The following is a 12,400-nucleotide window of genomic DNA, read 5'->3' as shown; positions in this document are numbered from 1 at the left end:
TTTCAAATATATATATATATCCCTTACAATTAAAGTAATTGAATCAAAAAGTACCCTAGACTGTGATCACAAGAGGGAAACAAATCAAACACAGAGATTTCTTTAATTAAGTCATTTTTGCAGTGTCTGGTGTGGATCCAGGTGACTTTTCCTTCAAGTTTTGCAAAAACTGTACATGAAATAGATGCTTTATTGAGTCTCCAAACATTTCCTTATATATAAATGTCTCTTAACAATCCAAAAGTCACCTGGCTTTAGTTTTAGATCCTTCCAAACTTTTAGGATCTGGAATTAGGGAGAAAACACATAAATGAGTTTGTAAAAAACCTTAAAAGATCATTAGAATTCTCCGTGAGATCCGAATGGAGGACTTCAGCTGCTGAGACAAAATATAAGCAAGTGAGTAACACACTCCCAAACAAAATCTCATAGGGAGAGAGTCCAATATCCCCCTTAGGGGCTTCATAAAATATAAGGAAACATTCAGGCAAAAGTTTTCTAGTTTCTTACTCTACTTTGTCCGCTACATTGTAGACAGTAAGGGGTGTAAAAATAAAACCTCAAAACTTCTAGTAAGGACTCTCCTATAAAAAATTATTTCCTCTGTTACTCTCTGTACTTTCTGGCACTCTGTACTTACAAACTACTTCTGATAACACTTTTTACTGTGGCCTTTGCAGTAGCATTTGCCACTGGACATCCAAAAAACATGTCCATACAGACAAAATGCATACTCGTAAGATCCTAACTTGGGCATCTGGATATATCTTTTATGTAATCTCTGGGAGGGATGTTGAGCTTTTGGTAACACCTTTGGTAACAGGTAAAACAAGAAGTGGTATGTTATAAAAACAACTGTGGTGAACCCTGGCTCTATCCCACGCTCATTTACTAAGGCAGCCATAACTGCTTGTGACTGATGACACGGTCTATGTGTCAAGCTGAAGGGAAAAGAGTGGCTGGCAGACATAAATGATCACCTTTTCCAAAGTCCTGTTTCATAAGAAGTTGCCCCCTGTGGACCACTTGTTCTTCTCATTCTGGGGTCCTTAAAGTTGAATTATTAATCCCAGCTATACTGGGCCAGAACTAGGGTGGAATCTGTGAGTTGCACAGACCCATCAAGTGTCCGGGGCTGTAAATGCAGCATCCTTAGTCACCTGGTCTGCTTCCATGTGTGAAAGTTAATATGGCTACCTCAGCAAGAACCTGGAAGGCTGAAAACAGCCGATCAAATTAACTTGGCATGCTTGATTGGTTTACCTGCCGAAGTAAAAACAAACTTCTGGCCCTTCAAATGGAACCAAAAGCTCTCTATATCTTGACTATCTATATAAATATACACTCTTTTTATAGCTCACAGGCTTTACTAAAACATGGAGCTCTGCTTCTTGAGCTGGGTAAAAAGGATCCAATGACTTTGAATACAGAGTATCCTTCTGGGTGATAAACTGCATACTCAAATCTACAAAAAATGTAATATCTGGGTCTTCAGGGAGTGTGTCCTGCACTGGGCTCACAGCAGCTGATTCCTACATCAATTTAACACATGCGTCTTTTCCTTTCTTTTGAATAAATGTACGCATTTTTCATTGTTAGATTTGTACATAAACAAACTCATATTTTAAACCTTTCATTAGACAAACATTTAGTTAGCTGTAAATTTGCTGCACAGAATGTCGGACCATTGACCAAAACAATATCTAACTTTGTCTAATAGCACCTTTGCATAAAAGCTACAGCTCTGATATATCGGGGTGAACCCTTCATTACTGGGTCCAGCTTCCATAAATATATTACAATGTCTTGTTTTCTATCACACTATTTGTGTAAGAACTCCAGTTTCATGTTTCAAAAGACAACTTTTTCCTGGCAATATTATAATAAATGATAACAATACCCTGCGGTCATGCAGAGATGTCCATAAATCCAAAACTATTCTTCTGCTTATACCACTGTACTTTACAAGAAAAAGGGGCACATCATTTCACAATCCACACATTCTGCTTTGGATTTCAAAAATAAAAATAAATAAAAACAAAAGGACCAATCTGTATGATGGACCAGAAAGCATCAAAAACTATAAAACAACTGGCTGCAGGCGGCATCTATCCTAACAGGGTGTGTGGACTTGATGTGATGAGTCTGTTATATTTAAATTTTATTTAATATTACTCTTACATCATGGACCGCACATCAAGTTATTATCAAAAACCTTACAATATCATTTTTGTAGAAAAACTTCTTATGTATCCCATCCATCTTGGCTTTGTTAAATATTATGGCAGCTTTATTCCAAATAACAACCTCATCTTAATCTTTTTTTCTCTCAATAAGGGCTTATTGTATAAATGTAAAATTACAAAATTGTTATCTTAATCTAAACTAATCCCATTTTTACATATTTCCCCAATAACCTGGATTTCATTTCCAACCAAAGGTTGTCTAAACCAGTTTCATTATATCTATATAATTGTTAAACTCATATTAGAAATGAATACTCATTATTACTTAATTTTACTTAATTTCCCTTTTTTAAATGCACTGTTTCCGCTATCAAAGGATATTCAATGTGCAATACACGGTTAAATGTAACCTTCATTTTACCATGTTTGGAAAACAGATTCAAAATAATTGTGATCACATTGTTTACCATTAGATTCGTTAACCCGGCACATTTTGTTATAAATGTTTTGTCTAAAAAACAGAAATTGGCATGATGTCCTTCCAGCTTATCACTAACCTCTCATCCCAGCCACATTTCTTTCATGAGAGCACAAAGGAGGGGGTCACATCTGCGTACATGACACACACAAGCAATAGAACTAAAGGTCCCAGCATTCGCACACAGATACACCAATATCTCTCTAAAATCGCTTACATTTTTCCCATTTGTGCACAACACATGCATATCATTCTCTCACTTTCTTTTAACTCTCGTTAATATTTTCCTGTCTAAATTCTGCTTTCCTTATTTTGTTTAAATAACTTTTATATCTAGCTTCTATGATTCTATGATCAGATGGGGAGCCACAGTGCTCATCCCATCTTCCCTCTCTGACAACATATAAAGTATTCTGTTTTACCTCTCATTTCTCTGTTTCTGACTTTTACTAGTTGTAGTGCCTGATCCCAAATTCATCCCACAACTTAACATGAAAATGTCCCTTTCTGTCTAGTGTTAATGTCACCCTTGATCCATCCTGCTCACATTGATAGCTGTTTCTCTAGCTGTTTACTCTGCATGATTCTTAGTCCCTGTGGATCTTTGGTAACCCAGTTACCCATTGTGGATCCATGTCCACTCTAACCATTAATCTAGGGGCTCAGTATAGGCGGAACCGCACCTTCGGTTCATATATAGCGCTCCTCTTGCGCTGGGCATTTTTGAGGGTCTCTTACCCTTCATTCCCTTACTTAATTCAATGCCCATAATGACTGGCCAGTCTTCTCTACATGTGCCTATACCCTCTTGCCTCTAAACTACTTTATCTAGCAGATTTACTACATATACCTGTAAACAGCACTATTCTTCCCTTTCTTATCTATAACACTCCGATGGACAATAGACAGGGACAACATAACATATAACCACCAATCAATACAGTTCGATTAAGGGGAGTAAAATAGGTACCCTTTGTCCCGAAAATGCCTTACCGATCAAGGAAGTCTGATAACTCAAATGTAAGCAAAAGGCTTACCTCAGCCGGCTGATTATCAGAAATTCCCGGATCGTCTCAAGCTCCTCGTTTCGGATACTCAGGGTCACCTGGAATCCCCTCCTGGCTGGCTCGCCATGCATGACTCGGTTAAATTGATGATAGGCAACTCCTATCCTCATATTGATTAGTGGTTCCAAATTAATAATATCTACTGCAGTAGGGAACAGACACAAAAGATACGCTCAGCATCTTTCCAAATTACTGTTCTGCTTTATTATGACGCAATTGAAGGTTTTTATGCACATGATTACGTAGGTATCACATTAATATTACAATTGTAGGTTTATGGTAACAAGGGGCGTTACATAGGCAGGCTAATTCTAATCAGGACTCGAAAGAATGTAAACATTTACTGAAAACATTATTAGTGCTGTGTGCACAGTGAGGGCAGTGTGCAATACATACAAAATACAATACAATTATATACAGAACTTACAAATTTCCATTACACACCCATTGTGAAAATTCTGGTGGCGTGGGTCTCATCCATACTTTGGCTACTACCTTGCGAGCTGAGAAGAGAGATTCATGTAAGAATATTTTAATAAATTTGTTAATTTCTGGGTCAGGAAAAATTCCCAATAAGCACGGTTTTGGTTGTAGCGTGATGGGCGAACCCATGGTATCGTGCAAGAATTTTATAACCTGAGACCAAAACTGTTGGATCTTAGGACAATGCCATATTAGGTGAAAGAAAGTGCCTACGGCTTGGTTACACATTGGGCAGTTAGCAGATTGGTTCCTCTTGTATCTTGAGATCCTAAGTGGCGTGAGGTATGATTTGTGTGTGATGAAAATCTGTGTGAGCCGGTCTGATATTTTAGGGGATACTAATTTACATGTATCTAATGCATCACTCCACTCATCATCTTCAATAGCACCTATTTCATCCTCCCATTTAGTTTTCAGAGCATATGCTTGAACAGTTGCCTGTGGAGTAGTTAACATGGCATAGAATTGAGAGATCATTTTTTTGGAATCTGGGAATTTTATAGCGGCCATTAATGGGTTGTCTTTTAGGGTGAGTTCATCTGTGGGGTATTGTGTATGAAAAGCATGCCTTAATTGTATGTATCTAAAAAACATGGAGTTGGGTAATGCAAATTCCGATTTTAGAGTTTCAAATGTTTTCAATTTCCCATTATTTATTATGTGTGTCAAGTATATTATTCCTCTAGCACTCCATATCTCGGTGTCCTGCATGCGTCTAAACTCTGAGAGGGACTCATTGTGCCATATGGGAGTATAAATGTTTGGTGATTCAATAGAAAGTTTTTTTGATGTTATATCCCAGATTTTCTTATATTGGTATAGTAAAGATCTGCGGTCCGTTCCCAAGCCCTCACCAGCTCTCCCCCCCATCATTGATAGTAATGGGTCTAGAGTCCGTTGTATCCATTTTGGGCATAAAAGAAATAAAAATCTGTTCCGGTCTATTTTGTCAATGTGGAAAATTTGTGAAAGCTGGGATGCGAGGTAGTACATATTGAAGTCAGGGAGTGCCAGTCCAGCAAGGTCAGTAGGGTTCTTCAACTTTTGCCAGGGGAGTTTGTGCCTAGAATTACCCCAGACGAACGGCTTAAGTAGAGTTTCCATTACTTTAAAGTGTCTGAGTATCAGGTATACAGGTGAGTGCCAAATCATGTACAAAATTTTTGGTAGTAGGACCATTTTTATTAGGTTAATTCGACCCGTCACTCCAAGTGGAAGACGCGCCCATATCTGGGTTTTCTGTTTAATCATATCGATCAGTGGTGTTATGTTGAGGGAGATGTAGTCTGATGAATCCCGAGTTGTTTGTATTCCTAGGTATTTTATTTTGTCTACTTTCTGCAAAGCAAGCGTGGTCCTGTCTCGGTTTAGTGGGAAGCTATCTAGAGGGAGTATTTGGGATTTATCCCAATTAATCCTTAGGCCAGAGAATACTCCAAAGCGTTTTATCAGGTCTAAGGCAATTGGCAAGGATTCCTGTGAGTCGTCCAGGTACAACAGAGTATCATCCGCATATGTGCTGATTTTTTCCACTACCTCACCCCTCCGAAGTCCCACTATACCCGGGTGTGCTCGTATCGCAATTGCCAATGGTTCTGCTGCCAGGGCATATAACAATGGCGACAGAGGGCATCCCTGTCGCGTGCCTCTGAATAGGGAAAATTGATCAGATGGCCAGCCATTTGCCACTACTCTTGCGACTGGGTTTTGATAAAGGAGTTGGACCCATTTCATAAATCTGGGACCAAATCCAAAACGAGCTAGGCAGGTCCAGAGATAGTTCCACTCGACGGAGTCGAATGCTTTGGCTGTATCCAGAGCCACAACCACTCTAGACCCTGGATTGTCATGTGTTGCTTGTAGATTGATAAACAATCTACGGAGGTTAAAAGATGTATTTCGCCCTGGCATAAAGCCAGCCTGGTCTTCGTGTATTAGGGACAATATAACTGTATTTAGGCGCATGGCTAATATTTTTGCTATTATTTTTACATCCACCTGTAGCAAAGAAATAGGGCGGTAAGACTCCGGAAGGTGCGGGTCCTTGCCGGGTTTGGGAATTAGTACTATTGTAGCCTCCCGCATAGACGCTGGCAAGTCAGAGTCAGTAAAGATAGAGTTGTACAGTTTTAGCAGTCGGGGGACAAATATTTCTAAATAAGAGGAGTAGAACTCTACTGGTAGTCCATCGGAACCAGGGGCCTTAGCTTTGGGGAATTCCGCAATGGCTTTGATTTCTTCTGCTGTCAATGGGGCCTCTAGAATTTCTATTTGAGCTTCCGTTAGGTGGGGGATAATAATATCATCTAAAAAAGCTTCCATTAAAGTATTATCCGTTGGGGCCTTGGAAGTATAAAGTGTAGTAAAGAAGTCTCGAAACATTGTTGTGACTTGGTTCGGTTCTGTCATAAGAGTGCCGTCAGGTGAGTAAAGCGATATTACAACTGGGGGTCTGTCTTCATGATGTACAAGATAAGCTAGTAGTTTGCCTGCTCTTTCCCCTTGCTCAAATAATCTTTGTTTTTGGAAAAAAAGTTTTCTTTTAGATTTTTCGTACAAAAGTTGATCAGTGACCCTAGACCAAAGTTTGAGATTGTTTGCCTTATCTGGAGTGGGGTCTTCTGTAAATGCCTTTTCAGGCTAAAAGCAGATTCTCGGTGGCCGCAGTAATAGCTGCCCCAGAGGAACGCTTTATTTTGTTGATGTGAGTGGTAAGTGTCATACGAGCGTGCTTCTTGAAAGCTTCCCAGACTATCTGAGGGGACGCTGAGCCCTCATTGGTCTCAAAGAACTGTGACCAGTGTGAGGAGAGATCGTCGTCTGCTGGAAAAAGAGTTAGCCAAAAAGGGTTTAGTCTCCAAGAGAATGGTGGTCTATTATGATGGATGGAGAGTTTAACCCAACATGGGCAGTGGTCAGATAATGATCTAGGAGAAAAACCTGCATCTATCAATCTGGGAAGGAGTGTTCTAGAGATCAGTATTAAATCGATACGAGACATAGTACGGTGGGACGCGGAGAAGCACGAATACACCCGGGATGAGGGGTTCCTGCATCTCCACGCGTCCACCAGACCAAAATCCTGCAATAGTCTTGCAAATCTTGTTAGATGCTGAGGGGCGTTAGATATGGAGGGGCTAGTCATTCTATCTAGTGTAGGGTCCAAAACATTATTGAAATCACCCAACCACATCGCTGGTATATTAGGGTGTAAGGCCATATAATTAAACCCTTCTACAAGACTGGAGGTCTGAAATGGTGGAGGTATATAAAATGCCATTAATAAGATCATTTCACCATATAGCTTAGCTTTTAAAAAAACATATCGACCTTGTGGATCCGATACTAAGCCATGGAGCTCAAACTGGGTGTGTTTGGCAATAAGAATGGAAACTCCTCTAGAATGTGTGGTGTGCACAGAATGGTATGTCCATCCCAACCAAGGGCGTTTGAGCGCTCTTTGAACTGAGCCCTCAGCATGTGTCTCTACCAAAACCATTACATCTGCTCGTTGCTGTTTGAGTAAAGCGAATACCGCAGACCTTTTAATTGGATCCCTCACCCCACGTACATTCCATGTGAGAAATGTCAGAGCAGCCATATGGTAAGATAATTAAAATATTGAGCTCCATGGCTTCCATCCACCACTAAATATTGTTTGAGATTTAACATGGTCAAATAAACAATAGGGTACAGCCCTGTATTTCCAGCATCTGGTGTCCAGCGTAATACAAGCATACCGAGCCAAATATAGGGGTTTCGTCTTACATTGCGGTATATATTATAATCCCCCCTCCCTGCCCAGCACATTCCCCAACTGGTGCGGGCTTTCCCCCATAACTGCCAACATGGCATGAACATCGTCCAACCTGCAAAAAGAGTGTGATGAACAAAAAGAGTAAAGAAAATTGCTAGTGTTGCCAGGGCAGAGAGAGTAATCCTCATCTCCGCGATGGCAGCAATTACACACTGTATGACGTCACGTGTTGCAATCCATCTTGGGTTGGATATGATAGGACGAAACTTCGCTGCATAACAAAGCATATTGTAGAACTGAGCCCACTTACTGCAGTGAGCCCATTAGCCAATTGCCTTCCTCCGCCGAAGAGGTATAGCTTAAAAAATATAAAATAAAATGAAAATAAAAATAAAAAATTATAAAAAAGTAAAGGGATTAGGATTTCACTCCAGACATGCTTTTTGTGCATCCTGTCTCCCTACAAGCTTTCTGTCCAGTTATATCTTCACAAACAGGGGAGTAGCGTGTATGCTTAACTGGCCTCTGTCGTACCAATAATCATCCAAGCGGCACACATAAACAGAGGGCCTTACCGACAGCTAGTGTTAATGAATCGTGTGCGAAGTTTTTACCGCTTCAGAGCAAGTATAACAGTGAGCAATGTCCACATGCAGTCTCTTGTCCCATCTTACTGGCACGAATTAGGCAGGGTCATCCTACAAATAAGCCTCTATGCATCTCTTCGTTCCAGCCACGCAATGGCCTCCTCAGGATCCTCAAAGAAATGGGCTCTGTTTTCTCCTTCCACTCGCAGGCGGGCTGGAAAGAGCATTGCATATTTGATATTTTTAATACGTAGGCGGCGCTTCACTTCTATGAAGGTCTTGCGCTTTCTTTGTACTTCTGCAGTAAAGTCTGGGAAGACAGCTATCGTTTTATTGCCGAAGGGGATATTGCCTTTTTCACGACTGAGACGTAATATGTTGTCCCTGTCCCTGTAATTCAGGAATTTGGCGATAAAGGTGCGAGGTGGTGCCCCCACTGGTGGGGGTCTGCCTGACATGCGGTGTGCACGTTCGACAGTAAATGTAGAGGAAAATGCTGCTCTGCCGTATGTGTCACATAATAAAGTTTCCAAGAACTGCGGGGGGTCCCTTCCTTCTACCCCTTCTGGGAGGCCTATGAATCTGAGGTTGCACCTCCTGATTCTATTTTCAAGGTCATCTTGTTTCTGTAGAAGCTGGTTCACCTGTGCCTGCATGGCCTCGCTAGATTGCTGAAGAGGGGGAAGGGAATCCTCCATCATGCTAATCCTAGTTTCCGTTTCTGTGACCCTCTCCCTGAGTTTCTGGAAGTCCTGTCTCACCAAGGAGATGTCCACTTTAACCTCCTCTATTCTGGCTGTGAGGGAGGATTGGCATGCAGCAATAGCTTCCTGACAAACAGTGATCGCTTCTAATACCTTGTTGGTGTCTGCATTTACTGCAGTCTCCTCTCTCCTCGCGGCGCCGCCATCTTGGCCTGGGGAGTTCCGCTCCTGATGGCGATACTGATCAAGCTTGGCTGTCGTGGTGGCCGTTTTTTTTGGCGGCGACATGGTGCTTACGCTTGCCCCGTGTAGGGTGGTGTTTTTGGGGCGTCTGGATGCGGTGATGTCGGCAGGATATGCAGGAAAGGATAAGTGTCCGGCGGAGCTCAGCGTCTCAGCGTCCTATTCCATGCCGCTTCAGGCCACGCCCCCCGGCTCATTTAGATTTTAATAGGGTTTGTTGAAGTCTATTATTTTGCATTATGTTAAGGCAGCCCATTCATTATGAAAGGCCTGCAGATTCAACACAACACACCAAAAATGCACACGACCCTTTTTGAGAAAGCAGTGCACCACTGCACACGACATGTGCTTTGTGATGCTCTGACATTAGTTTGTGTTGGCTATTACTGCTTAACTGTTTGCCGACCGGCTATAGCCGAATGAAGGTTACAGCGCGGCTCGATAACTCTGGGAGGGCATACATTGACGAACTCCCAGAATCCCCCTCTCGCGCGCACCCGGGAATATCCGCGACCTCTGGACCCAGCGCATCACGGTAAACGGCCGCTGATAGCGGCCGTTTACCACGTGATTGCTCCGTCAAATGACGAAGTGATCACTTGTAAACAAACCGGCGTCACATCCGGTTCCTCTCTCCCCTCTCTGTACAGATCGGTGCAGTGCAATGGGAGAGATCAGTGGCAGCAGCGCTGTGGGCTGGATGTGTAGTGCCCACAGCGCTGATATGTGCCCATTCTAGCCAGCCAGCCATCCATACTCAGCCATTCATGCTCAGCATACCCATCCATCCATGCTCACTTATCCATACTCTGCATACTCATCCATCCATCAATGCTCACCCATCCATACTCAGCATAGTCTGCCATCCATACTCTGCCATCCATACTCTGCCATCCATACTCTGCCATCCATGCTCACCCATCCATGCTCACCCATCCATACTCGGCATACTCATCCATCCATGCTCAGCCATCCATACTCCGCATACTCAGCCATCCATACTCAGCATACCCATCCATACTCCGCATACTCATCCATCCATGCTCATCCATCCATACTCCTCCATACTCGGCATACTCATCCATCCATCCATGCTCAGCCATCCTTACTCGGCATACTCATCCATCCATCCATGCTCAGCCATCCATACTCAGCATATCCATCCATCCATGCTCAGCCATCCCATCCACCCCCATCCATATTCAGCCATACCCAGCCATACTCAGCCGTATCCAGCCATCCCATCTATACCCAGCCATACCCATCCGTACCCAGCCATACTCATTCATGCTCAGTCATCGCATCAATACTCAGCCATCCCCATCTACGGCTCATCCATCCCATTCATGCTAATCCATGCCACATCAGTTATCATCCATGCCACTACAGTGTCTCACAAAAGTGTAATAGGTAGTGAAATTAGATTTGAAACTTATGCCCCTAGAACACCTGATGGTGCTCCCTGCATGTTGTGGCCACACTGTGGAAAAGTCTCACACATGTGGTATCGCCATACTCAGGAGGAGTAGGAGAATCTATTTTGGGGTGTAATTTTTGGTATGTACATGCTATGTGTTAGAAACATTGTGTAAAAAGGAATGTTTTTTCATTTTCTTTACACATTTTCCAAAAACTTGTAGAACAAAAACATGTTCAAAAGACTCTTTATGCCTGATAGATTATACATTGGGGTGTTTTCTTTCCAAAATGGGGTCATTTTTGGGGCGTTTCCATTGTCCTGGTTCTCCAGAGCCTTCAAAAGTGCAAGAGGTAGTCAAGAAATTATTATGTGTAATTTATGCTCCAAGAACGCCCGATGACGCTCCCTGCATGTTGGGCCTCTGTATGTGGTCACACTGTATCGCCCTACTCAGGAGGAATAGTAAAATGTGTTGTATGTGAGAAATAACCTGCTAATATAACAATTTTGTGAAAAAAGAAAAAATTATCTTGATCTTGCAAAGAATTGTGGGAAAAACTTACAACTTCAAAAAACTCACCATGCCTCTAACTAAATACCTTGGAATGTCTACTTTCCAAAAAGGGGTCATTTGGGGGGTATTTGTACTTTCCTGGTTTGTTGGGGGTCTCAAGAAATTAGATAGGCCGTCGGTGCACCAGGTGTGATCAATTTTCAGAGATTGGCACCATAGCTTGTGGACTCTATAACTTTCACAAAGACCAAATATACACTGATTTGGGCTATTTTTACCAAAGATATGTAGCAGTATAAATTTTGGCTACAATATATGAAGAAAAATTACTAATTTGCTAAATTTTATAACCGGAAGAAAATTTTTTTTTTTAACAGAATTTTCGTTCTTTTTTCTTTTATAGCGCAAAAAATAAAAAAAAACAGCGGTGATTAACCACTTCAGCCCCGGAGCATTTGGCTGGCCAAAGACCAGAGCACTTTTTGCGATTCGGCACTGCGTCATTTTAATTGACAATTGCGCAGTCATACGACGTGGCTCCCAAACAAAATTGACGTCCTTTTTTCCCTCACAAAAAGAGCTTTCTTTTGGTGGTATTTGATCACTTCTGCGGTTTTTATTTTTTGCGCTATAAACAAAAAAAGCGACAATTTTGAAAAAAAAAGCATTATTTTTTTACTTTTTGCTATAATAAATACCCCCAAAAAATATATAAAAAAATTTTTTTTCCCTCAGTTTAGGCTGATACGTATTCTTCTACATATTTTTTGTAAATAAAATTGCAATGAACCGTATATTGATTGGTTTGCGCGAAAGTTATAGCATCTACAAAATTGGGGATAGATTTATAGCGTTTTTATCAATTATTATTTTTTTTTTTACTAGTAATGGCAGCGATCAGTGATTTTTATCGTGACTGCGACATTATGGCGGACACATCAGACACTTTTGGCGCTATTTT

The sequence above is a fragment of the Aquarana catesbeiana genome, linkage group LG02, assembly GCF_042186555.1.
Source record: "Aquarana catesbeiana isolate 2022-GZ linkage group LG02, ASM4218655v1, whole genome shotgun sequence".
NCBI classification, from domain to species: Eukaryota; Metazoa; Chordata; class Amphibia; order Anura; family Ranidae; genus Aquarana; species Aquarana catesbeiana.
This window is presented reverse-complemented; position numbering follows the sequence as displayed.